At 40.6% G+C, this 26,368-nt stretch overlaps 1 protein-coding gene across 1 annotated transcript in view; it reads right to left on the bottom strand.

Annotated features, from left to right (window-relative positions):
• cfap144 (cilia and flagella associated protein 144) overlaps positions 1 to 26,368 on the bottom strand; it is a 64,263-nt gene that overhangs the window by 27,139 nt on the left and 10,756 nt on the right. The window lies entirely within an intron of this gene.

Here is a 26,368-nt window from a genome sequence, read left to right as displayed (position 1 = left end):
CCCTAAATAGACGCAATCGTCTGTGCACAAGCTTAGTCGATCATCTTTGTGTGCGCTATCAAGTCAGCACATGTTTTAGTACACGCAAACCTTGAACCGTTGAACAATACTCTAGTTGTAGGTGAGATTTATGTGAATATATTTCCTGTTTGAGTGGTTAAAACACACCTGCACTGGCAACACTGTCAGCTTTGACGGCTAGAACATGAGAAGTCAATTTCTGTTCCAGTAGTCTTCCCTTTCGGACCGCCGATGACAGTTCAGCTAAACAACACATCTGTCAACAACTACCACTTTAGTCAAGCGACTAAAGTGGGGTCAGGTTGCTCCTGGAGTAGGACAGTCTTGACACGTGTGAGGTGGGATTGTAGACTTTCTGGATAGAGTGCTTTTGCTTTGAGTTTCGAACATAACGAGCGACATTTACTCCATCACATTTACTTGCACCACTTTTTGGATGAATTGTACTATGCAGAGTAGTTTTAATGCAACATACCTTTCAATTTTACTTGAGTATTTTTGTGAAGAAGAAACCCTACTGTTACTTTGTTACATTGAGTTGTATTCCTAACACTACATGTATTTATATCATCATTTTATTTATTTACAATATCTTGATTACTACTTGCAAAGATGCATATTGTTTAGGATTGTCAGAGACACTTCTCCCAGCGGGCGCTGTCACATGACTATGTTTCACCAAGCCAACGCTAGAATTTAATTTAATTTTCCAAATTAAACAGAACCTGGCAGTCGCACTCGGAAATATTGGCAGTCCCACTGTAAAAGGTGACACATTTACAGCTCTTCAATCAATGTTTACTTCAAACTACAAACCCCCAAACCAGTGAAGGTGGCACGTTGTGTAAATCGTAAATAAAAACAGAATACAATGATTTGCAAATCCTTTTCAACCTATATTCAATTGAATACAGGGAAAAAAGGCTTGTAGGGATGAAATAGCCTTTGTGTTTTTTCCTGACCTAACGTCCATCCATCCATTTTCTACCGCTTGTCCCTTTTTGGGGTCGCTGGAGCCTATCCCAGCTGCATTCGGGCGGAAGGCGGGGTACACCCTGGACAAGTCGCCACCTCATCGCAGGGCCAACACAGATAGACAGACAACATATGTATATATATATATACACATGTATATATTTATGTATATATATATATATATATATATATATATATATATATATATATATATATATATATATATATATATATATATTTATGTATATATATATATATATATATATATATATATATATATATATATATATATATATATATATATATATATATATATATATATATATATATATATACACACATATATATATATATTTATATACACACACATATATATATATACATATATATATATATATATATAAATGATAAATAAATAAATAAATGGGTTGTACTTGTATAGCGCTTTTCTACCTTCAAGGTACTCAAAGCGCTTTGACACTACTTCCACATTTACCCATTCACACACACATTCACACACTGATGGAGGGAGCTGCCATGCAAGGCGCTAACCAGCACCCATCAGGAGCAAGGGTGAAGTGTCTTGCTCAGGACACAACGGACATGACGAGGTTGGTACTAGGTGGGGATTGAACCAGGGACCCTCGGGTCGCGCACGGCCATTCTTCCACTGCACCACGCCGTCCCATATATGTATATATATATATATATATATATATATATATATATATATATATATATATATACACACACACACACACACACATATATATATATATATATATATATATATTTTTTTTAATATATATATATACATATATATATATATATATATATATATATACACATATATATATATATGGCGCGTTTCGTATCGTTCTCGACAGTTCCAGGCCCTAAATGACGGTCAAAGTGTCCCAACTTGTCGGATTATATTCTCAGCCATCTACTTTCCTGGTGAGAGGCATGATTTATGATCTACAATAAATTTACAGGGAGCAGGGAAGCGAGGAAACAGCAGACCACTCCATGATGTAAACATAGGGACAAACGGAAGTGATTACGTCGCCGCTAAAAATAGTTTGTCTGCGTTAGCGCTTATAACAACAATATCACAAATATTTTGTTAATATTCAAGCCACGAAATGTAAATTAAGTATTGTTGCCGCTTTTTGAGTGGCTATCTATCGGAATAGTGGAGCTACTTTTGGCTCCGCTGTAAGCTGACTTTTATTTACGTTTATTTAATATTTAGAATGCATTAAAAAAATCCATCCGTCACGTCTTTCATAATGATTGTGAATGATAGCCAAAAGTCCAAAAAAAGTGCAGTTCTCTTTTAAGTTTTTATGCGGTGGCTGTTTGTTTAGCAAAGGCATATGTTTAACTGAACTGTGGTACTTTTGATGACAACATTGACGCAGGTAAACCGCCAGTGTTCTCTGCTTGTTGTCGATGTAGCTCGCATTCATGCTATCGGCGCCATCCTCAAGTACGTGTTTCGCTTTAAGATGGTATTTTATATTTGATATGCGGTGATGATAACGTTTGTTGTTACCTCAGGCTTATCTAAAGTTCTGTTTGGAGGCGAATTGGCCGCCTCTCATCGCAATCACAGGCCGCGTAACAATGCACCCGTTTTCCGGGTTAAGCCTTAACCCGAAGTGATTCATCTTCATTCATATTTGATAACGCAATAATTTATTTTTATTCATCAAATGCGCATTGATCTTGACAGCCCTAATACACACACACACACACACACACACACACACACACACACACACACACACACACACATATATATATATATACTGTATAAATATATATATATATATATATATATATATATATATATATATATATATATATATATATATATATATATATATATATATATATAACCCGATCCAACTGCTCCAACAGCATTAAAAATGGCTGGTATTTGTTTAAATCAGTGTTTTTCAACCACTGTGCCGTGGCACACTAGTGCGCCGTGAAATACAGTCTGGTGTGCCGTGGGAGATTATGTAATTTCACCTAATTGGGTTAAAAATATTTTTTGTACACAAGTAATTATAATCCGTAAATAATGTGCCGTTGTTTGAGTGTCAGTACTGTCTCGAGCTCGGCAGAGTAACCACGTTATACTCTTCCATATCAGTAGGTGGCAGCAGGTAGCTAATTGCTTTGTAGATGTCGGGAACACGTTGTGTCGTGATCACAATATGCAGACGACAGCGGGAAGCAGCGTGCAGGTAGTAAGGTATCTTATGCTTAAACCAAAAAGAAAAGACATTGAAACTTAGGCATGGCTATGCAAAACGAAACTAAAACACAACATTCTGGACGACAGCAAAGACTTCCAGTGTGTGGAGACGTCATCCACAAAGTACATTCGTACATGACATGACAATCAACAATGTCCCCACAAAGAAGGAAAGCGTCCGCACAACTTAAATAGTCTGGATTGCGAAAACAAAGCAGGTAAGGGGAATAGCGCTCAAGGAAAACATGGAACTGCAACAGGAAAATACCAAAAAACCAGGAAAAAAACACCAAAATAAGAGCGCAAGACAAGAACTAAAACACCACATACAGGAAAACACCAAAAAACTCCAAATAAGTCACAGGCGTGATGTGACAGGTCGTGACAGTACACCTACTATGAGACAAGAGCTATAGTGATGCATGCTTGGTTTTGGTTTAAATTTATATCCAACAATTGCGAGAACTACTTTTTATTGTCAATATCGGCTACTGAGTTTCTTTTTTTTAATGATTTCTGCTTATGGTGTGCCTCAGGATTTTTTCAATGAAAAAAATGTGCCTTGGCTCCAAAAAGGTTGAAAAACACTGGTTTAAACAACTGGTTAAACTAAGGAAGAGTAAATACAGATGTAAATAGTGCACTATGGAAATGTGTGTATGAGTGTCTTTATTACATTATCTATTAATATACTGTCTGTACACCTGTACCTTGTTTGCAATATTACTGCACACTCTCAAAATGTGCACCTATGTCTTACTATACTTACTGTCACCAAGTTTTGAGTAAAACAATGACTTGCAGTACATTTGAAAATGTTCCTGTATGTTATTTTGACTACCAAATTGCATTTGTATCCAAATGTCAGGGTATTTTCTTTAGCAAATTATATTTATGCAGGCAAAAGATAACCTGTGATTAATCACGATTAATCACAGTTCAAGAGTGTGATTAATCTGATTAAAAAGTTTTATCATTTGAGTGATAGAATATATATATATGCACTATATGTGTGTGTGTACCTATATATCTATATCTATACTTCTACTGTGTATGTCTACATCTACGCTTGTATATTTGATCCATATTAGATTCTAAAAATGCTACCCCCGAACCCTGACTATACCTGACGGTATAGCTCGGTTGGTAGAGTGGCCGTGCCAGCAACTTGAGGGTTCCAGGTTCGATCCCCGCGTCCGCCATCCTAGTCACTGCCGTTGTGTCCTTGGGCAAGACACTTTACCCACCTGCTCCCCGTGCCACCCACACTGGTTTAAATGTAACTTAGATATTGGGTTTCACCATGTAAAGCGCTTTGAGTCACTAGAGAAAAAGCGCTATATAAATATAATTCACTTCACTGACCACAAAAGGGACAAACAGTAGAAAAATGGATGGATGGATAACTATTTTGGGGGGTAATAGAGCATCATGCAGCTCTTTGAGACACTTGTGATTTAGGGCTATATAAATAAACATTGATTGACATGGATTGATTGATCATTAACAATATTCAATAAAAACACATAACTGTCCATGACAGTTTTTATTAGTATCTTGTATTTTGTATTATTTCCTGTCCAACGCAGTTATTTGTTGCCCTCTTTCTGTTTGCCTCCATTTGCCACTTCCCCTCTGGTCTTAGTGCTGGCTCCCTCACCTGTCCCTGATTGGCAATCAGGACACACCTGTCCCCGGTCGCCAATCAGGAAGCCCCTTAAAACAGCCTTGTCAGCAGGACAGATTTTGGTTTGTTTCTAAATGTGCACAGCTTTCTCCATGCTTCCTGTGCACTATTTTTTGAAGTACATTTTTACCTGCGCGATCGTAACGGTCATGAAACCGTTCAATCTTTTCTGAATTAACAAAATTTCCCAATATGCATTTTAAATACTTCGAATCCCGACTGGAGCTATCTTATCTTGTCTTTGAACACGATCTGATGAGGTCAACTCAGACGGGAGATGAACGGTCTTCTGAACAGTTCCGATGTGATCAATTGAATGTTCTAAAAATACAATGACCTGGATAAAGGAACATTTTCACAAGCATGCATGTGAGGCCAATTGTTGTTGGTCTATATGTGCCATTGTACTGGCACATATGGTGCACCCCATGCCAGTCAGCTGGGATAGGCTCTAGCTCACTGGTGACTCTAATGAGGACAAGTGGTTTAGAAAACAGAAGAATAGGGTTTAAAAAAAATGGTAACATGCTGAACAAAAAGTGCACTTTGATGGTTTAAAGCAGTGGTTCTCAAACGTTTTTCACCGAGTACCACCTCAAAAACCATTTGGCTCTCCATGTAGAAGCTAATACAGACAATGACAGAAGAAATGAATAAATTAAAGGGATGGTTTGACAACAAAGACTATCCTTAAACCTCATTAAAACTAAAATAACGCTATTTGGTAACAGTGGAAGAGAAAGTCAAACACAAACACAAATTGACGGAATAAACATTGAAAGAGTAAATTCAATCAAATTTCTAGGAGTAATGATTGCTGATAAAATGGACAGGAAATCTCACGTAAAAAATATACAACATAAGGTGGCAAGAAATACATCAATAATGAATAAAGCTAAATATGAATTGGACCATGATATATCTTCATATTCTCTACTGCTCGCTCGTGTTAACATATTTGAGTTATTGTGCAGAAATATGGGGAAATAACTAGACTTAGACTTCCTTTTTATTGTCATTCAAATTTGAACTTTACAGTACAGATAAGAACGACATTTCATTTCATAAGCTCATGGTAGTGCAGGATAACAAAAGCAGTAAGGTGCATATATAAATAAATAAATAGGTTACTGTACAGATAAATATATTGCACTTTTTCACATGCGTCCACGTTTATGGATGTATGTTATATTGTCTTTTTTATTCCAGTGAGTTAATCCATTTTGGATTGGTGGGGGGGGGGGGGGTTGAGTACACTTCATTCATTAACCGTGTTATAAAAAGATCAGATAGAATAATACATACTGTTGGATATAGAGAACACTCAAACCCTTTGATTGAATCGAAAATATCGAAATTCCACGATAAAGGTGAATGTGATGTCTATAAAAAATATTTCTTAAATGTTAACTATCTTATTTTGTAAGGCCATGTCATTTTAGTTTGTTTCTGGTGGGACAATTTAGTTAAGCGGAGGATGAATGTCCCATTACGAAATGATAGAGAAAAAGAAGAAGCTTATCGGCAACGGTGTCTGCACGGACCATAAAGGACGGATGCGCGCAATTTTTCAGGATTTATGCAGATCCCAAATACAGATCAGCAGGTACCAGAAAGTAAGAAAAGTTTCTTTTGCATAATATTGCGAAACAAAACGCCAGATAATGTCTTACCTTATACACACACCATAATAATACTCTAATGTTTAATGCGCCAACAATCCTTCAAGCGGTGTAGCTTCATACTTACCAAAGTCGTACTAAAACATTTTGATAGATTTTTGAGCGCCGTGTGTAATGTTCTATATTTTCAATTGAACATTTAAAATGTTGGTGTTGTTTACTTGACACATATTGCCATCATAGTGCAGCCTACACTTATCTCTTATGTTTGACTGTCATCTACTGGTCACACTTATCATTACACCATGTACCAAATAAAATAGCTTTGAGGTGGGTAAGCTCAACCAAACTTAAGGCGCACTGTCGAGTTTTGAAGGGAAAAAAAATGATTTTAAGTGCGCCCTATAGTCCGGAAAATACGGTATGTTAGTGTCTTTTTTAATTTGTAAAGAAAGGAGAAATCTGGTTTGCCATTTAGTTTGTCAAGCACTCCCTGCAGCTCTCTCACGGTGGTTACCATGCTGACTGGCACTTTCCAATATAGAGCTGGAGTGCATGTTTAATAAAGCTCTACAGAGACTATGCACACTGTATATTGGAGGGCTTACATGGGTTTTGCTATGAGTGCTGGTCTGCAGCCAAATGCTGCTGCCAGGATGCCGTCATCCCACATTTTATCTGGCAGTGTCTCCATAGTCCATCATTTGACAGACACCCTGTTTAAAATGTATGTGTGTGTGTGTCCGTGTGTGAAAATGGTATTGGCAAAGACAGAAGAGCAGAGAAGATCGAACCAATGTAGACTTTGTCATGAGGTGCATCTTGTTCATCAAGCTCACCTGTAACACTGAACAAGACAAGCAGCAGAAAACGAATGAATGTATCACAGTTACACAGTTATGTCTCCAGCTCCGAATAGTATTTTCTTAATTTAACTTGGATTTAAGGTTAACGAGGTCTCTGTGAACCATCTCTATTTTATTAATTTCTTCTGTTGTGATAAGTACATTTTTATTTACATAGCACTTCTCATAGAGAGAGCCCACAAAGTGCTTCACATGGTTCGACTACAACGAGTACAATGAAAACAAGCATACAGCACTGTCAAATATGCCGACGACACCACGGTGCTTGGGCTCATCAGTAATAATGAGACAGCATACAATGCAGGGGTCCAACAGCTGGCTTCATGCTGTGCTAACAATAACTTGGTTCTTAACACTAACAAAACCAAAGAACTAATTGTAGACTTCCGCAGGAAAGGGCAGAACAAACACCCTCCACTTTTAATTAATAACAATCTCGTAGAAAGGGTCAAGCATTTCAAATTCTTAGGGGTGAATATAACAGAAGATCTATGCTGGGATTATGTCATTAACATTGCTTCTACAGTCGGAAAGGCCCAACAACATCTTTTTTTTTTTGGAGGAAACTAAAATGCGCAAACATTCCGCAGAAATCAATGGTCAACTTTTACAACTGTGCCATCAGCAGTGTCCTCACTTACGGATTTTTAGTGTGGTTTGCTAGCTGCACTAAAGCGAACCAACAGGCCCTCCAGCTAGTGGTTAAAGCGGCGGGGAAAATTACAAGGACGATACTCCCAGAGATGAGTGCCATGTACACAACTCGCTGCCTAAAGCGAGTACACAACATCCTGAAGGACAGATACCACCCAGTCCATGGCCTCTTCAACCTGCTACCCTCTGGAAGGAGGTATGGATCGATTCGCGTCAGGACCACCAGAATGTCTCGCAGTCTGTATCCCCAGGCTGTGAGACTGCTAAATGAACAGCCTGCCCCTTTGCTTACCCGGACCATCTTGTTACCTCACTCTTCACCACCTCAATAATTGTGCTCTGGACATTGCATTGCTGCAACATCAACGTAACACCCATCAGATATCCGACTGTTCCCACCCATACGTCCCTCTTATCGCGATCTTCCTGACAATGCAAAAATGTAAACTATTGTCAACCTGCACATCAATGCAGTTTCTATGCCGCTGGACAAGCTCAAACAAAATCTCGTTGTTCATGTATGACTTAAGTGTTATTATGACACTGACAATAAAGGACTTGATTGATTGATTGATTGATACAGCATGATGCAACAGCAGAAACATTGTTATTTCAATCAATCAATCAATCAATGTTTATTTAAATAGCCCTAAATCACAAGCCACAACGACATCCTCGGTTCAGAGCCTACATAAGGGCAAGGAAAAAATCACAACCCAGTGGGATGTCAATATGAATGACTATGAGAAACCTTGGAGAGGACTGCAGATGTGGGTGACCTCCCCCCGACTCATCAAGTAAATAAAAACGTCTCCCTATTGGCGTATTATGGATACCCCCAAACAATGTTCCCTCTAATTTTCCATATGCGTGAGCAAACACAAAAACTCTTTGAGCATTCAGTGGAGCACATGTGAGCAACGTCAGACGTGCACATGCACTGTGGCCACACCAGCAGCACCTGTCCCAAACCTGACTAAATAACAAGTTAAATCTTTTATTATTATAATCAAATGACAACAGTCATTTCCATGAGATTATTTTCTAATATAAGTGTTTTCGCCCACTTACAATGACAATAACAAAAAATTATGTTTTTCATGAGCTTTGTACTAGTATTGTATGTCTGGGTGGGGTTCGTGCTTTGGAAATAATTTGTACCCCTTTCAGATGTCGCATTTAGTTCCTACTAAAACATTCACATGTTGCACAATGAGATGTAAACATGGGATCATGTGTACATTCCTGTAAATTTCTGTTTGTAAAATATATCTTTATTTGTATTTCTTTAATATAATATTAATAATTTCATGTATAATATTTATAAATTAAGATTAAATTAAGAAAAAACATTTTATCTTTCACTAAAGAAGGGTTCGGTGAATGCGCATATGAAACTGGTTCGGTACCTCCAACAAGGTTAAGAACCACTGGTCTAGCATAATATTGTGAAAGTCCAGTCCATAGTGGATCCAACATAATAGTGAGAGTCCAGTCCATAGTGGGGCCAGCAGGAGACCATCCCGAGCGGAGACGGGTCAGCAGCGCAGAGATGTCCCCAACCAATGCACAGGCGAGCGGTCCACCCCGGGTACCGACTCTGGACAGCATAATATTTGCATAATAGGTCCCCCTCAAGCATTACTGTACAGGGTTTCCCCTAGATTGCCAAGAAACCTGACATGACGTTATTGCATAATTTGCTTAATTTGCTATGATAAAATGATGGGGAACAAATTAAATGACCTTTGATTTAATTTAAAAACAAATATGTTATCCATAATTAGCATTAACATATATTTTTTATATCATTGCCATATTTTCAATTGTTGCTGATTATTGTACAATCTACTTTGTAATGTCTAGAGACTTTTAATGACTTTTATTAAAAACGACTAGCAACAAATCTAACATATTTTTCTGGTTTTTGTATAAATGTTCTCATGTTTAGCGACTCTACTTCTGTCCCTCCAAGTCCCTGACGAAAGAGGCGAGTTGCAACGAGCATGGCGCCACAAAGAGTTGGACTTTCTCTCTTCGAAAGCCGCTTAATATTTGCACATTTTGTAGATCGCTGTCCACGGGTACATTTGGGATTTATCAAAGTTGCGCCCACATCACAGACATGCTGACAACTCTCCAGACGTTGGCATGTATTTTGTTTACATCCGGTTTCAGCAGCGCTGTTTTCGGTGATCAAAATATTTTTTCCGTGGCCGAGTTTTCAGTGCATCACTTGTCATTAGTGCACACATACTAGGCTATATATATCCATTCATAGTGTAACGACCTGCTGGTGTTATTGTTTTATGTTCGTGTGGTTGTGATTTGATGTTAATTTTTCCCATTATCACAAACACACCGTCCGTGCCTGGGAGCGTATTGGCGGTGAATGAGGAAGTGCTGTTGTGTGTCTGGGGAAGTACAGAAGTGTTTGCACGAATTGGCTGAATTTTGCTGTTTGTTAACATAAGATTGGCAATAAAAGTTAAAAAATAGTGCCGGGCTTTGTGTGACTTCTTTTGGAGAGTACAAAACATTATTTTGGAGGGAGATATGACCAGCGCTGCCTGCAGGAGCAAAGGTCACCGCCTCTGTCCATTGAGCTGAGGACAGAGCACCATCAGACGGGGGCGTGGCAGTGCTGACGGCGAGACACAGATGGCAGGTGATTAGATTTCACAGGTGGTACGTGTTAATCTAATCATCTGTTGTCTTTAACAGTAAGCGGCCGGGAGCAGGGGAGGAGAGAGGATACGGACGTGACTGAAAAGTTACGTTTGGCGGGAGAGAGATTTTGATAAAAACCGATGTACATTAAAAACGTTGTTAAAAACTGCACGCTTGGCTCATGTGCCGTGTCTACAGTGGAACTGCTAGGAAGCGACTTCCACAATTACTGTATATTAGTTTAATTTGTTTTTATGTAAAAAAACCCCCGTCTTTTCAAGGTGTGGCGGCCATGATACTGCCACATTCAGTTACTTTAAGGGGAAACTCTGTTGTGACTTCCTTTCTGGGCGCATTCATTTCACAGAGTGCATAGCAAGAAATGCTATTTCCATCAACAACATAGGGAGCACTTTCTGTGGCAGCTTTTGTGAGAGCCCTGGAAAGTTTCAATGTTGCACAATTGCTAAACGTTTCAAATAAGAACATAAAACAGGGATTTACGATATGCCCTCTCACTGGGATGCCAACTGATAGGGGTAGTTGTACCTTTCAGCACTTCTTATCTCCTTGAGCTGCTAAATTAAGAATAATCATCACTCCTCAGATAAAAAAAATGCTTCCTAGCAATGTTGCGATGGTTTTATGCTGCGTTCCATTTGTTGAGAGCCATATTGAATTAAGTTGGTAGCGTGTAAAATTTCAAAGTTGACCAACTTCTCATGGCCAAACCTTCTACAATACAGGTGAGATGCATGATTTGTAACTTAGCATTAACGTTTAGAAACTCACAGACAGTACAGCACCAACTCAAGCTCCTTCTTCTTATTCTTCTATATTTTAGCTCATGCTGGCTAGTAGTTGGCTACTTGCTAGTGGTCACAGGAGCAGTGAGAGCAAGGTGATGTCACTACGCCATAAAAGTAGTTCCTCTGTGTTAGCTCTTACAATAACAATGTCGCTACAGCTTGGTTATTATGCAAGTCACAGCATGTAAATGGAGACTGTTTTTTATTTTTTTAGATCACTTTATAACCGTAGTAGATTAATCATTGTAAGCTGCCTCTTACTAACAGTTTTTCACTATTTACAATGCACATAAAAGGGAAAGACAAGAGTTCTTGTCTCACATAGGGATTGCGGATAATGGGGAAAATACCCAAAAGAGTGCAGAGAGAAACCAAGGAAGTAATTCATCATCTAGATCAGGGGTGTCGAACTAATTTTAGATCGGGGGTCACATGGAGAAAAATCTACTCCCAAGTGGGCCGGACTGGTAAAATCACGGCACGATAACTTAAAAATAAAGACAACTTCAGATTGTTTTCTTTGTTTAAAGATAGAACAAGTACATTCTGAAAATGTACAAATCATAATGTTGTTTTTTTTTGTTTGTTTTTTACACTTACATGTTGCGGTTAATAGTATTCTATCTTTATTTGTCGTTATTTATACTTTCTAAATAACTGATGTGATAATGTTCATCAGTCAACTCATTGGTGTTAATTTTCAATCTATCAAGATTCAAAAATTATATCAAAATCAAATTACAGGATGTTATTTATGTGGTTTGCTCATTTTCCTCAACTGGTGCACTGACATCATACAGGTAAAAGCCAGTAAATTAGAATATTTTGAAAAACTTGATTTATTTCAGTAATTGCATTCAAAAGGTGTAACTTGTGCATTATATTTATTCATTGCACACAGACTGATGCATTCAAATGTTTATTTCATTTAATTTTGATGATTTGAAGTGGCAACAAATGAAAATCCAAAATTCCGTGTGTCACAAAATTGTATGTTTTTTTATTTTTTTTAATTTTTACATATGTCATGTCTTGGTGATCATGTTTAGTTTGGCTATGTTCTGTTTGGTTTTTGCACTTTGTCAGTTCCTGTTTTTTCACTCCCTTTTTTGTTTCCATGACTACCAATCAGTTCACCTGTCCTCACGACTCTCACACCTGATTCATTTGAACTCACGCACCTGTTTTCAATCACCACATGACTATTTAAGCCTGTCATTTTTTGTTGGTCGGCCTGGCGACATCACATTCATGCTCTGCACTCTTGGCACGCTGCTTACTCTGTCCAGGTCATAGTTCATGCTGCTCTTTTCTTGCCGCGTAAGTTTTTTTGTTTATTCAAGCCACTGTTTTGTACCTCCGCTGTGAGCGCCTTTTGTTTGTTTCTTTTTTTCCATAGTTCTGCCTTTGTGCTAGTTTTGTTTTATTAGCCAAGTTTGTTCCCCGCCTTGTGGGCGCCTTTTGTTTATACTTTTTATAGTCTATTATTAAATCATGTATTTAACTTCACGCCATGTCCGGTCCAATTCTTATGCATCTCGTGAAAACAAACCACTTCATAGTCCTCGTCATGACAACATATGTAGCATCATCTACACAGATACAAATAATTGCTATTGCGACATCTAGTGGACACATTTAAAACAGCAGTTTCTTTCATTCAAAAATTTCGGCTCATTTTTATACTTAGCAAACTCATCCCGTGGGCCGTACATTTGACACCACCGACCTAGATAGACAAACAATATGAAAATCTTAGCTTGTAAAAAGCACCCAATAAATCAGCAAGCCGTGCTATGAATTGACATAGCATTGTTTATTTTTGAACTTCAATGTTTTTAGCTGTGGTGTCTACAAACAACATATGTTCCAATGCACATATGATGAATCCCAAATGGACTCTAAACCCCACAAACTGTAAGAAGTGGAATAACACAAACCTTTATTGGCACATAAAAAAAAATTAATAGATAAACAATGGCCAAGTCAGCAGTTAAATCCTTGATCTCTACCTAAGTGTCCTAATATGTCCCGCATGGACTATCACGCCGTCCCCGTCGGCTGCCTGTGATGCTCCACAAAATGACAGCTATCAAGCAGCTCAGTTCCAGGCCATTGTCTCACTCTCACACACAATTAATTACGCATGCACCGTTTCACTGATATGTTTACAGTACATCAAGATTTACTTCCTGCAGACACACATGGCTGATCTTCGCCTACTGACTTGTGATCAGTGCTTGTGCAAGATAATTAATTACAGCATTTACACAACATCGACAAATACACACAAGCATTTTGACGGTGAGACCTCATCGCCTCGCACACAGAATATGCACAACTGACCAAATGAGCACTTGTTGACACAGCTGGATCTTGCCTTGGCAGTCAATGGATAAGTTCGTACTGTGTGCTTGCAAACAGGTCAAGTACACACACTGTAGCTGCCACTGAGACAGTTTTGAGGCAATTTAAGATATTTAAAGTGAGATGGTTGTGCATCCATATTTTTTCAAGTTTATTAACGTTTAGATTTAAAAATACCGTTTTTGCGTGACGTATAAATATTACAGATGTCCGATAATATCGGGCTGCCGATATCATCGGCCGATAAATGCTTTAAAATGTGATATCGGAAATTATCGGTATCGGTTTCAAAAAGTAAAATGTATGACTTTTTAAAACGCCGCTGTGTACACGGACGTAAGGAGAAATACAGAGCGCCAATAAACCTTAAAGGCACTGCCTTTGCGTGCCGGCCCAATCACATAATATCTACGGCTTTTCACACACACAAGTGAATGCAATGCATACTTAGTCAACAGCCATACAGGTCACAATGAGGGTGGCCGTATAAACAACTTTAACACTGTTACAAATATACAAATATCTGCAATGAGGTGGCGACTTGTCCAAGGTGTACCCCGCCTTCTGCCCGATTGTAGCTGAGATAGGCTCCAGTGCCCCCCGCAACCCCGAATGGAATAAGCGGTAGAAAATGGATGGATGGACAAATATGCGCCACACTGTGAACCCACACCAAACAAGAATGACAAGCACATTTCGGGAAAATATCCGCACCGTAACACAACATAAACACAACAGAACAAATACCCAGAACCCCTTGCAGCACTAACTCTTCCGGGACGCTACAATATACCCCCCCCCCCCCCGCTACCCCCCCCCCCCCCCCACACACACACACACTCTCAATCTCCTCATGCTCTCTCAGTGAGAGCATGTCCCAAATTCCAAGCTGCTGTTTTGAGGCATGTTAAACAAAAATAATGCACTTTGTGACTTCAATAATAAATATGGCAGTGCCATGTTGGCATTTTTTTCCATAACTTGAGTTGATTTATTTTGGAAAACCTTGTTACATTGTTTAATGCATCCAGCGGGGCATCACAACAAAATTAGGCATAATAATGTGTTAATTCCATGACTGTATATATCGGTATCGGTTGGTATCGGAATCGGTAATTAAGAGTTGGACAATATCAGAATATCGGATATCAGCAAAAAAGCCATTATCGGACATCTCTAATAAATATGTTGGTTATTTGGGTGGCAGAACCAATTTTCTCCTGTATGTTTTATGTTGGGAAATTAATGATTAGTGCTCTATTACTCCATTGTGCCACAGAGAAAAAAGTCATCTTTAAGATGCCAATGTAACCTTTTAAGCGGGGGTCAGCAACCCGCGGCTCTTTAGTGCCGCCCTAGTGGCTCCCTAGAGTATTTCTACAAAATATTGAAAATGGAAAAAGAAGGGGAAAATTTTTTTGTTTTGTTTTAGTATGTTTTTTGTTTGAGGACAAACATGACACAAACCTTCCCAGTTGTTAGAAAGCCCACTGTATAATATGTTTGTGTGTATGCTTCACTGATGAGAGTATTTTGGTGAACATCGGTTTGTCCTAATAATTTCGGCGGTTCTTGAACTCACCATAGTGTGGAATGTGACGCAACAGTTTGTTTACATGTAAAATCGTCCACTCTTTCCTTGTTTCATTTTGTCCACCAAAAGTTTTATGCTGTGCGTGAATGCACAAAAGTGCGTTTTGTTGATGTTATTGACTTGTTGGAGTGCGAATCAGGCATATTTGGTCACTGCATGACTGACTGCAAGCTAAGCAATGCTAACATGCTATTCAGGCTAGCTGTATGTACATATTGCATCATTATGCCTTATTTGTAAGTATATTTGAGCTCATTTAATATCCTTTACTTTTATCCACTTTGTATGTAATTTAGTTTTGCATGTCTCATGACACATTATCTGTATGTAGTATTGGCTGCATTGGCTGTTTGTGTGCCATGTTGTTCCAGATCACAGCAAACATTACCTAGCTTGCCAAAGATTGTAATACAAATATTATAAAAAGACAGCCTGCCATTTCCTTTAACTTGGACACACACATCTATACCTTTGGTCATTAAAAGACAGTCATTTCCAGGAGTTATCTCACTTTCTGAATAGCCTCTGATTTACTAATGGTTTCTATAAATATTAAATTTCAACATTTCTGTCAACAAAGATTTGCTTCAGCCTGCGACACATAGTCATTTTGATATTAGACTATTATAGCTAATATAGACACTTACATCATGTGTTGCCTTCATTATACGACTTATACAAGGCTTTTAATTTTGTGCGGCTCCAGACAGATTTGTTTTTTGTATTTTTGGTCCAATATGGCTCTTTCAACGTTTTGGGTTGCCGACCCCTGCTTTAAAGAATGTACTTCTAATATAAAGACAAACATTTTTGGATTTATTTAAGATGGTGTTCAAAATAAATACAGTATGCTAATAGGTAGCTTGCTATCACGTTAACAGGCCAATACAGCAAATGTGTGAGCTATACCATGTTTTTATGTTTTCTATGAGAATTATATAGTCTTATTTAATATTTCAATACTATATTTTATGAGCCATCATATTTTATTTTGTTAAGTTCCCATTCTTTTTACTGTTTTGTGTTTGTCTCTGTGTCCAAATGGCAACGGAACGTGACTTTTATAATGTTATTCTGATCTCCTGTGGCATGCCAGTGGACGTCTTCATGAGAAAGTTCAAAGTCAACGCTCTATGGCTGAAAAATACATTTAAATGTTTATTTTTCCTATTGCGGCAGGTTTTCTTTGCAGGTCGCTGCACAAACACGTTGATGCATCACGCCGGAGTTCTGGCTGGTGGCTCTCAGACAAATGTCTTTCTTCATTAGACTCAAAACGTCTTTGTTTATTTGAAGAAAAAAAAAAGACATCTGCCCAGGGAATTTTTGTTTTGAACAAAAACCAAGCCAAGATTATGTTATATGTAATGCAAAGTGCAAGTTGTGCCATGGAAGACATTCTTTGAATACATATTTTCCGCGAACTATGCTCTTTGCCAAAACTTTGTGAAACTATTTGTTTTAGTAATAACACTTGTTTCTGTTATTTCATCTGAACATATATTTCAGGGATCCATTCATCCATCCATCTTCTTCCGCTTATCCGAAATCGGGTCGCGGAGGCAGCAGCCTAAGCAGAGAAGCCCAGACTTCCCTCTGCCCAGCTACTTTGTTCAGCTCTTCCTGGGGGATCCTGAGGCGTTCCCAGGCCAGCTGGGAGACATAGTCTCTCCACAATGTCCTGGGTCTCTCCTGCTGGTCGGACGCGTCCTAAACACCTCCCCAGGGAAGCTTTCGGGGGGCATTCTGCCCGAACCACCTCATCTGGCTTCTCTCAATGTGGCGGAGCAGAGACTTTACTCTGAGCTCCTCCCGAATGACACAGCTTTTCACCCTATCTCTGCGGGAGAGACTCGCCACCTGACGGAGGAAACTCATTTCGGCCGCTTGTACCCGTGATCTTGTCCTTTCGCTCATAACCCAAAGCTCATGACCATAGGTGAGGATTGGGACGAAGATCAACCGGTAAATTGAGAGCTTTGCCTTTCGGCTTAGCTCCTTCATGACCACGACAGACTGATACAGAGTCCGCATCACTGCAGACACTGCACAAATCCGCCTGTCAATCTCACGATCCACTCTTCCCTCACTCGTGAACAAGACCCCGAGGTACTTGAACTCCTCCACTTGGAATAGGATCTCCTCCCCAACCCGGAGATGGCACTCCACCCTTTTCTAGGTGAGAACCATGGACACTGACTTGTAAGTGCTGATTTTCATCTCAGTCGCTTCACACTCAGCTACGAACCGATCTAGTGAGAACTGAAGATCCTGGTCAGATGAAGCCAGCAGGACCACAACATCCACAAAAAGAAGAGACCTCATCCTGCAGCCACCAAACGGAATCTCCTAACGGCCTGACTGCGCCTAGAAATTATGTCCATAAAAGTTTTAAACAGAATCTGTGACAAAGGGCAGCCCTGGCAAAGTCCAACCCTCACTGGAAGCGGGTCCGACTTAATGCCGGTTATAACGCGGACACTGATCATACTGGGAGCGAACCGCCACAATCAGGTGGTCTCTCTGAGCACTGTTCACAGGACTTCCCTAGGGACATGGTCAAACACATGTAGACTGGTTGGGCAAACTCCCATACACCCTCAAAGATCCTGCCGAGAGTATAGAGCTGGTCTGCAGTTCCTCGAGCAGGACGAAAACCACGCTGGGGGGGCGGTGTGGCTCGGTTGGTAGAACGGTCGTGCCAGCAACTTGAGGGTTCCTGGTTAGACCCCCATTTTCTGCCATCCTAGTCCTGTTGTGTCGTTGAGCAAAACATGTGTCGTGGTTAGGGCCTTGCATGGCAGCTACCGCCATCAGTGTGTGAATGTATGTATGAATGGGTGAATGTGGAAATAGTGTCAAAGCGCTTTGAGTACTTTGAAGGTAGAAAAGCGCTATACAACTATAACCCATTTCCCATTGTACCATTTACTGTTCCTTTTGAATCCGAGGTTCAACTATCCGACGTAGCCTCCTCTCCAGTACACCTCAATAGCCCCAGAAATAGGCTCTCCTTTCACCACAGATTCTCCAGGCACTGCTTCCTCATTGGAAGACATGTAAGTGTCATTTAGGAGATATTTGAAGTATTCCTTCCACTGATTCACAACATCCCCAGCCGACCTCAGCAGTACGCCGTCCCCAATATACACGGTGTTGACAGTGCACTGCTTTCCCCTCCTGAGGCGGCGGATGGTGGGACAGAATCAGTTCAAAGCCGTACGGAAGTCGTTCTCCTTGGCTTCTCCAAACCATTGCTTCTGCTACCGCCAAAGCCGCACACCGCTTGACTTGTCGGTACCTGTCTGCTAACCCAAAGTCCCATGAGCCAAAAGGACCCGACAGGACTTTTTCTTCACCTTGACGGCATCCCTCACAATTGGTATCCAACAGCGGGTTCTGGGATTACCGTCATAACAGGCACCAACCACCTTGCGGACACAGCTCTGATCAGCTGCTTCTGCAATAGAGGCACGTAACATAGTCTACTCGGACTCGATATCCAGCGCCTCTTTCGTAACATGTTCAGAAGTTTCCCGGAGGTGGGCATTCAAACTCTCCCTGATGGAAGACTGTCAGATGTTCCCCGCAGAGCCTCACTAAACGTTTGGGCCTGCCAGGTCTGTCTGGCATCCTCCCCCACCATCGGATCCAGCTCACCACCAGGTGGTGATTGGTTGAAAGCTCCGCCTCTCTCTTCATCCGAGTGTCCAAAACGTGAGACCGCAAATCCGATGATACAACCACAAAGTCGATCATCGAACTGCGGTATAGGGTGTCCTGGTGCCAAGTGCACATATTGACACCCTTATGTTTGAACATGGTGTTTGTTATAGACAATCTGTGATGAGCACAAAAGTCCAATAAGAAAACACCACTCTGGTACAGATCAGGGCGGCCGTTTCTCCCAATCACGCCTCTCCAGGTCTCACTGAAGCTATCCTTTTGTCTACTGGGTTAAACTCCAATGTGCAGGCTCTGAGCCCAGGGCAACCAGTATTGCCACCACCACCCGTCGCCTCTCACTGCTGGTAAGGCCACAGTGGAAGAGAGTCCAGCCCCTATCGAGAGGACTGGTTGCAGAGCCCCTGCTGTGTGTCGAAGTGAGACGGACTAAATCCAGCCGGAACCTCTCTCCCTCGCACACCAGCTCAGGCTCCGCTCCCCCCAGCGAGGTGACGTTCCATGTCCCAAGAGCTAGCTTCTGCAGATGTCGATCGGACCGACAAGGGCCCTGCCTTCAACTGCCGCCCAGCTCACAGACCCCCTCCTATGGGTGGTGAGCCCATTGGAGGGGGTACCCACTTTGCCTCTTCAGGCTGTGCCAGGCGCTTGCCATCGAGCCCCACCTGTGGGCCTGGCTCCAGAGGGGGGCCCGGTGACCAGCGTCCGGGCAAGGGAAACCTTGGTCCTCGATTTTTTGTATTCACAGAAGTCTTTGTCTGGTCCCTCACCTACAACCTGTTTGTCATAGAAGCCCCGGGCAACATAGCTCCTAGGATCATTGGGACACACAAACTCCTCCACCAAAGTAAGGTAGCAGCTCAGGGCAGAGTATTGCAGCAATATTCAACTAAAATGGTTTGGGGGCTACATTTCCAGAAAGCTCAGCACTGAGGGGCCAGACTTTTACATATACTATTAGTCTTTTGTTTGTATATAAATGAGAAACAGTGTCCTCAACAGTACACATTATTTTTTTGTTTAAATTATTATCTCAGTGTTAAAGGAGTACTCTGCTGTTTTTTGTTAAGATCTTCTGCAAAAAAGCTTGTCAAAGATCATCTCTATGACAGCATTCTAGTGTTTTTAGGATTCTGCTGCAAAAATGTGAGTCTCTCACCAGTATTTTGAATGGAAATCGGGGGCCAACAGTTGAATAGCCCAAATGATGAAAACGAGAGGACCTAAAATGGAACCTTGAGGAAAACTAGCATAACTAAAGAAGCTGAACAAATGACTAATGACTGTATCTAAAGTTAACAAGCCCATTACGAAAAACATTTTGTAAAAAGGAGATGATTTAAAGGGGTGCCTTGAGGAACGTCTTGGTTGTGTAAATCACAAGTTTGGACCCCAGTGTCACGGCCCTGGCCCATTCTAATGCGCATTCATCTGTGCGCTGCGCTGATGCTCAGCTGCAATCAAACAGCCATCTGCACACCTGAAGCTGATGAGACGCCAGGCTTCTTAAGCCAGTGCAAACCTGCATTCCGGGCCAGAACGTAGCGACCTGTTCCTGTGCAGTAAGCCGTCATATCTAGCTCTATACTCATTCTCTCTCTCTCTGTGTTTTCTCCTCCCCCGTGTTTATTTGTCTTGTGTGAATGTGTGAATGTTTGTGTGTGAATGAGTGAATGTGGAAACTAGTGTCAAAGCGCTTTGAGTTCCTTAAAAACCTAGAAAAGCGCTATACAAGTACGACCCATTTACCATTTACCATTTGTGTTCCCGTCGTTCCCTGACAACGAGCTGTGTCTCTCGTCTCCCCGTATTCCCGTCTGGTTCCCTGGCTGCCCCTTTTTGGTATCTCGACCTCCCGCCTGGACACATACTTTTAAATGATAAATGATAAATGGGTTGTACTTGTATAGCGCTTTTCTACCTTCAAGCTCCTCAAAGCGCTTTGACACTACTTCCACATTTACCCATTCACACACTGATGGAGGGAGCTGCCATGCAAGGCGCTAACCAGCACCCATCAGGAGCAAGGGTGAAGTGTCTTGCTCAGGACACAACGGACATGACGAGGTTGGTACTAGGTGGGGATTGAACCAGGGACCCTCGGGTTGCGCACGGCCACTCTTCCACTGCGCCACGCCGTCCCTTTTGACGCCTTGCTCTTGCCCCTGACCTCCTGCCTTTCTCTGGACCTTCGAACCTGCCTTGCCCTATCTTGGACTTCGGCACCTCGCTCAACACTCCCAGTAACACTCAGTTAATCACTACACATAGTCGCACACCACACATATTTGGATTAGTTACACACTTCATAGTATTGTTGTTAAATAAATAGAGCTAAAACGACGTCCTGCATCTGTGCCGTCTCCTTCTTCCCCCTCTGAACCGTAACAACCAGTTTGCTCCTCTAATCAACAGGAGCACTCTCGGGTTTTTAGGAATTTGCTGCAAAAAAGTTATGGTACGCTGACCTCCGGGGGCCGGTAGGGCGTCATTTTTGGGCCGGATATGGCCCCCGGGCCGCCAGTAGATTTAGATCTGCATTGTTATTACTGTGAATATCGCCCTAGAGCTTTTCAGAAGCACATAGCGTTTGGCCAACAATGGAATTAGAGAGAGTGCATGTGAACAGAGATGTCACATTGGAATTTGAAAATGTGTCTGTCTGTCCCTGTGATTGGCAACCAGTCAAGAGTGTAGTTGATCTGGGATAGGCTCCAGCTCCCTGCAAGGAAGGCAAGCAATGTAAAAAAAAAATGCAGAGATGGATAATGAACCTATTCAGAAATTATTAGGTCTTTCTGTTTGGTGTATATTTGTTATTTACATGCACATTTAGTCAGGGTTGGCCTTTGTTTGTGTCTGTCCTAGTGAAGTGTGGCGCAGTGGAAGAGTGGCCGTGCGCGACCCGAGGGTCCCTGGTTCAATCCCCACCTAGTACGAACCTCGTCATGTCCGTTGTGTCCTGAGCAAGACACTTCACCCTTGCTCCTGATGGGTGCTGGTTAGCGCCTTGCATGACAGCTCCCTCCATGTGTGTGTGAATGGGTAAATGTGGAAGTAGTGTCAAAGCGCTTTGAGTACCTTGAAGGTAGAAAAGCGCTATACAAGTACAACCCATTTATCATTTATATAGCGGTTTTCTCTAGTGACTCAAAGTGCTTTTTTTTTACATAGGGAAACCCAATATCTAAGTCACATTTAAACCAGTGTGGGTGGCGCCTCCTAGTAACTCACTCAAAATGTTTCTCAGCTATAGTGTTTCCTAAAAGGCTATCTCGCAGAATGGAAAAATCAGTAAATGCTTACCGAGCTGAGATGTGTCTGACAGGAGGAAAGTGGGGGGGTTAAATGATGGACAGATTGTGGGAGGACGGGGAAGAACATGTCGTGGAGGTGGAGGCGTCTGGTCTGACACGCAGTCTGACAAAAAGCAGCCTTGCTGTCTCCATTCTCTTTGTTTCCATCTGACAGTCTTGTTCTTTCTTTCAGTCCCCTCAACTTGCTTCTACTCTTCAAAAAATTATTTTCCCGTTGTTGGTTGTTGTCGCTTCAGATAAACTTTTGTGACTAATACCAAAATAATTACACCATTAATAAAGGTCCTCCTGAATTAAATATTTTGGCTTGTTTTGTGGGCATACCTGAATTCATACCTTCTGCAAAAACACTCAATCCTTACAACGCTGAAAAATGTGGCAGTGTAAGAATCCTCCATCTTTTTCCCCTAATGCACACACACACACACACACACACACACACACACACACACACACACACACACACACACACACACACACACACACACTCACACTCAAAACTGAAAAAAACAGAAACATAATCAGAATGAACTTAAATGTATTATGTGTGAATAGTTGTTTGTTTATGAGTGCCAGGGTGAGGTACCAAATTCGGTACTTTTATAGGTTCAGACCAAATTCTGTCGGCATCAATTCACTTAAAATCAAACGCAGACTCGGCACGAGCTCAAACACTTGGCGAGGAAACAAGCACTGATGCAGCACTCATGGGGGACTACAGTTATTCGTGCCAACAAAGAAGGCATGCCTGATTGAAACTTGAAAAGTGCATCGAATACGGCCGTAAAATTGTCCCCAAATTATACTTTGACGAAATAAAAGCATGTTTATTGTAAGTTTATGAGCTGGAGTATGTTTAGAACTATAACTAGACTTATTATTTTGACATCCCAAATATGTGGTCTGCTATTGGCAGGCGACTAGTCAAGGGTGTAGGCCGGGTGTCAGCGGGGATACACTCCAGCTTGCCTATGACTCTAAAGAGGATAAGCGGTATATAAAATTGATTAAATTGATTATAAAATAATTTTCATTTATTCACAAAACCTCCTTTTGTTTATTTATATATTTTCTTGTGGATTTAAAAGGAAGTAAATATTGTGGTTGCTTAATTGAATTTAGTTTAAATTGACGTTTTAATAACATCTGGTTTACGACAAAATGTTTTATTGAATAAACTTTTGTTTGAATATGTGATAGACTAATCATTATTACGAAACTTGTAGAATTACATATATTAATAATTATAATTAGGGCTGTCAAACGATCAAAATATTTAATTTCGATTAATCTCATTCTCCATAGTTGACTCATAATTAATCACATATAAAATTTGTTTTGTATCTTTATTAAGTGTAACTTATTAAAATATACAAGGGACTGGACAATTTGCTTGTTTCATGCAATTGTTTGTTTATAAAAATATACCATAGGTGTGACGAACTCGCATGGCTGCAGTTGTAGTGACCCCAAGATGCAGGAACCAAGAGAATGATGAGCAGGTAAGATGATTTTAATTCACTCAAACAGAGAATGAAGTTGTCGTGCATGTAATGTCCAAAACATAAATCAATCTTTGAGCGCTGAGGAGCAGGCGAGGCAGGCATATATAAGAAGCCTGTTGATTAGCACCAGGTGTGGCCCGTCTGCCAATCAACAGCAGGTGAGGGAAAAACAGCGCTCAGCGGAGACATGCAGAAAATGGAAATCAAAATACAAACACCGTTTCCATATGAGTTGGGGATGTTCAAACTCATAAACTTTTTTTTTTTTTTTGCAAATAATAATTAACTTAGAATTTCATGGCAGCAACACGTGCCAAAGTAGTTGGGAAAGGGCATGTTCACCACTGTATTACTTCACCTTTTCTTTTAACAACACTCAATAAACGATTGAGAACTGAAGAAGCTAATTGTTGAAATTTTGAAAGTAGAAATCTTTCCCATTCTTGTTTTATGTAGAGCTTCAGTCGTTCAACAGTCCGGGGTCTCCCCTGTCGTATTTTACGCTTCATAATTCGCCACACATTTTCGATGGGAGACAAGTCTGGACTGCAGGCGGGCCAGGAAAGTACCTTCACTCTTTTTTTTACAAAGCCACACTGTTGTAACACGTGCTGAATGTGGCTTGGCATTGTCTTGCTGAAATAAGCAGGGGCGCCATGAAAAAGACGGTGCTTAGATGGCAGCATATGTTGTTCCAAAACCTGTATGTGCCTTTCAGCATTAATGGTTCCTTCACAGATGTGTAAGTTACCCATGTCTTGGGCACTTATGCACCCCATACCATCACAGGTGCTGGCCTTTGAACTTTGCGTCGATAACAGTCTGGATGGATCGCTTCCCCTTTGGTCCGGATGACACGATGTCGAATATTTCCAAAAACAATTTGAAATGTGGACTCGTCAGACCACAGAACACTTTTCCACTTTCCATGAGTCCATCTTAGATGATCTCGGGCCCAGAGAAGCCGGCGGCGTTTCTGGATGTTGTTGATAAATGGCTTTCGCTTTGCATAGTAGAGCTTTAACTTGCACTTACAGATGTAGCGACGAACTGTATTTAGTGACAGTGGTTTTCTGAAGTGTTCCTGAGTCCATGTGGTGATATCCTTTAGAGATTGATGTTAGTTTTTGAAACAGTAACGTCTGAGGGATCGAAGGTCACGGTCATTCAATGTTGGTTTCCGGCCATGCCGCTTACGTGGAGTGATTTCTCCAGATTCTCTGAACCTGTGATAATAATACGGACCGTAGATGTTGAAATCCCTAAATTTCTTGCAATTGCACTTTGAGAAACGTTGTTCTTAAACTGTTTGACTATTTGCTCACGCAGTTGTGGACAAAGGGGTGTACCTCGCCCCATCCTTTCTGGTGAAAGACTGAGCATTTTTTGGGAAGCTGTTTTTATACCCAATCATGGCAACCACCTGTTCCCAATTTGCCTGTTCACCTGTGGAATGTTCCAAATAAGTGTTTGATGAGCATTCCTCAACTTTATCAGTATTTATTGCCACCTTTCCCAACTTCTTTGTCACGTGTTGCTGGCATCAAATTCTAAAGTTAATGATTATTTGCAAAAACATCAAACATCAAATATGTTGTCTTTGTAGCATATTCAACTGAATATGGGTTGAAAATGATTTGCAAATCATTGTATTCCGTTTATATTAACATTTAACACAATTTCCCAACTCATATGGAAACGGGGTTTGTAAGAGCACTGATCAGAAATAAACATAAAACAAGGAAGCACAAACAGAAATGAAGTGACAAATCGTCACAGTACCCCCCCCCCCCCCCCCCAAAAGCACAACATGGACACAAACATTATGGACTGAGGGTCATACACAAAATGTGTTAAAATGTGCCGTTAAAGGAAACATTTATCAACTTTGACAGCCCTAATTATTAAATTAGATTTAACATAATATTTATGGTGTCGCTGAACACAAGGCATACAAAAGAATGACTGTGCATGTGAGCTGTGTGCTTGGTATTTCATGTATTATTTTTATCTATTTATCTGAGTACAATGTTCTTATGTTTTTTTATGTGTCATTATGAATTTGCACTAAATTAGTTTGCTTGCAATTTTGTTGAACAATGTACAATGACAGTAAAGATGTATTCTATTCTATTGTCTTTATGATAACTTGTTAATATGATTCAAGATTCAAGATTGTTTATTGTCATATGCACAGTTAAACAGACCGTTTGCCGTACAATGAAAATCTTACTTTGCTAGTCCACCCTTCAACAAGTCACGCGGTAGTTAGCTAAAAATAAAAAATAAAAATGTATATTCAAGGCACAGTAAGTAACATAACATTAT

Source organism: Nerophis lumbriciformis, linkage group LG14 (genome assembly GCF_033978685.3).
Source record: "Nerophis lumbriciformis linkage group LG14, RoL_Nlum_v2.1, whole genome shotgun sequence".
Classification (NCBI taxonomy): Eukaryota; Metazoa; Chordata; class Actinopteri; order Syngnathiformes; family Syngnathidae; genus Nerophis; species Nerophis lumbriciformis.
The sequence above is the reverse complement of the archived record's forward strand: the minus strand, read 5'-3'. Positions and strand labels throughout refer to the sequence as shown.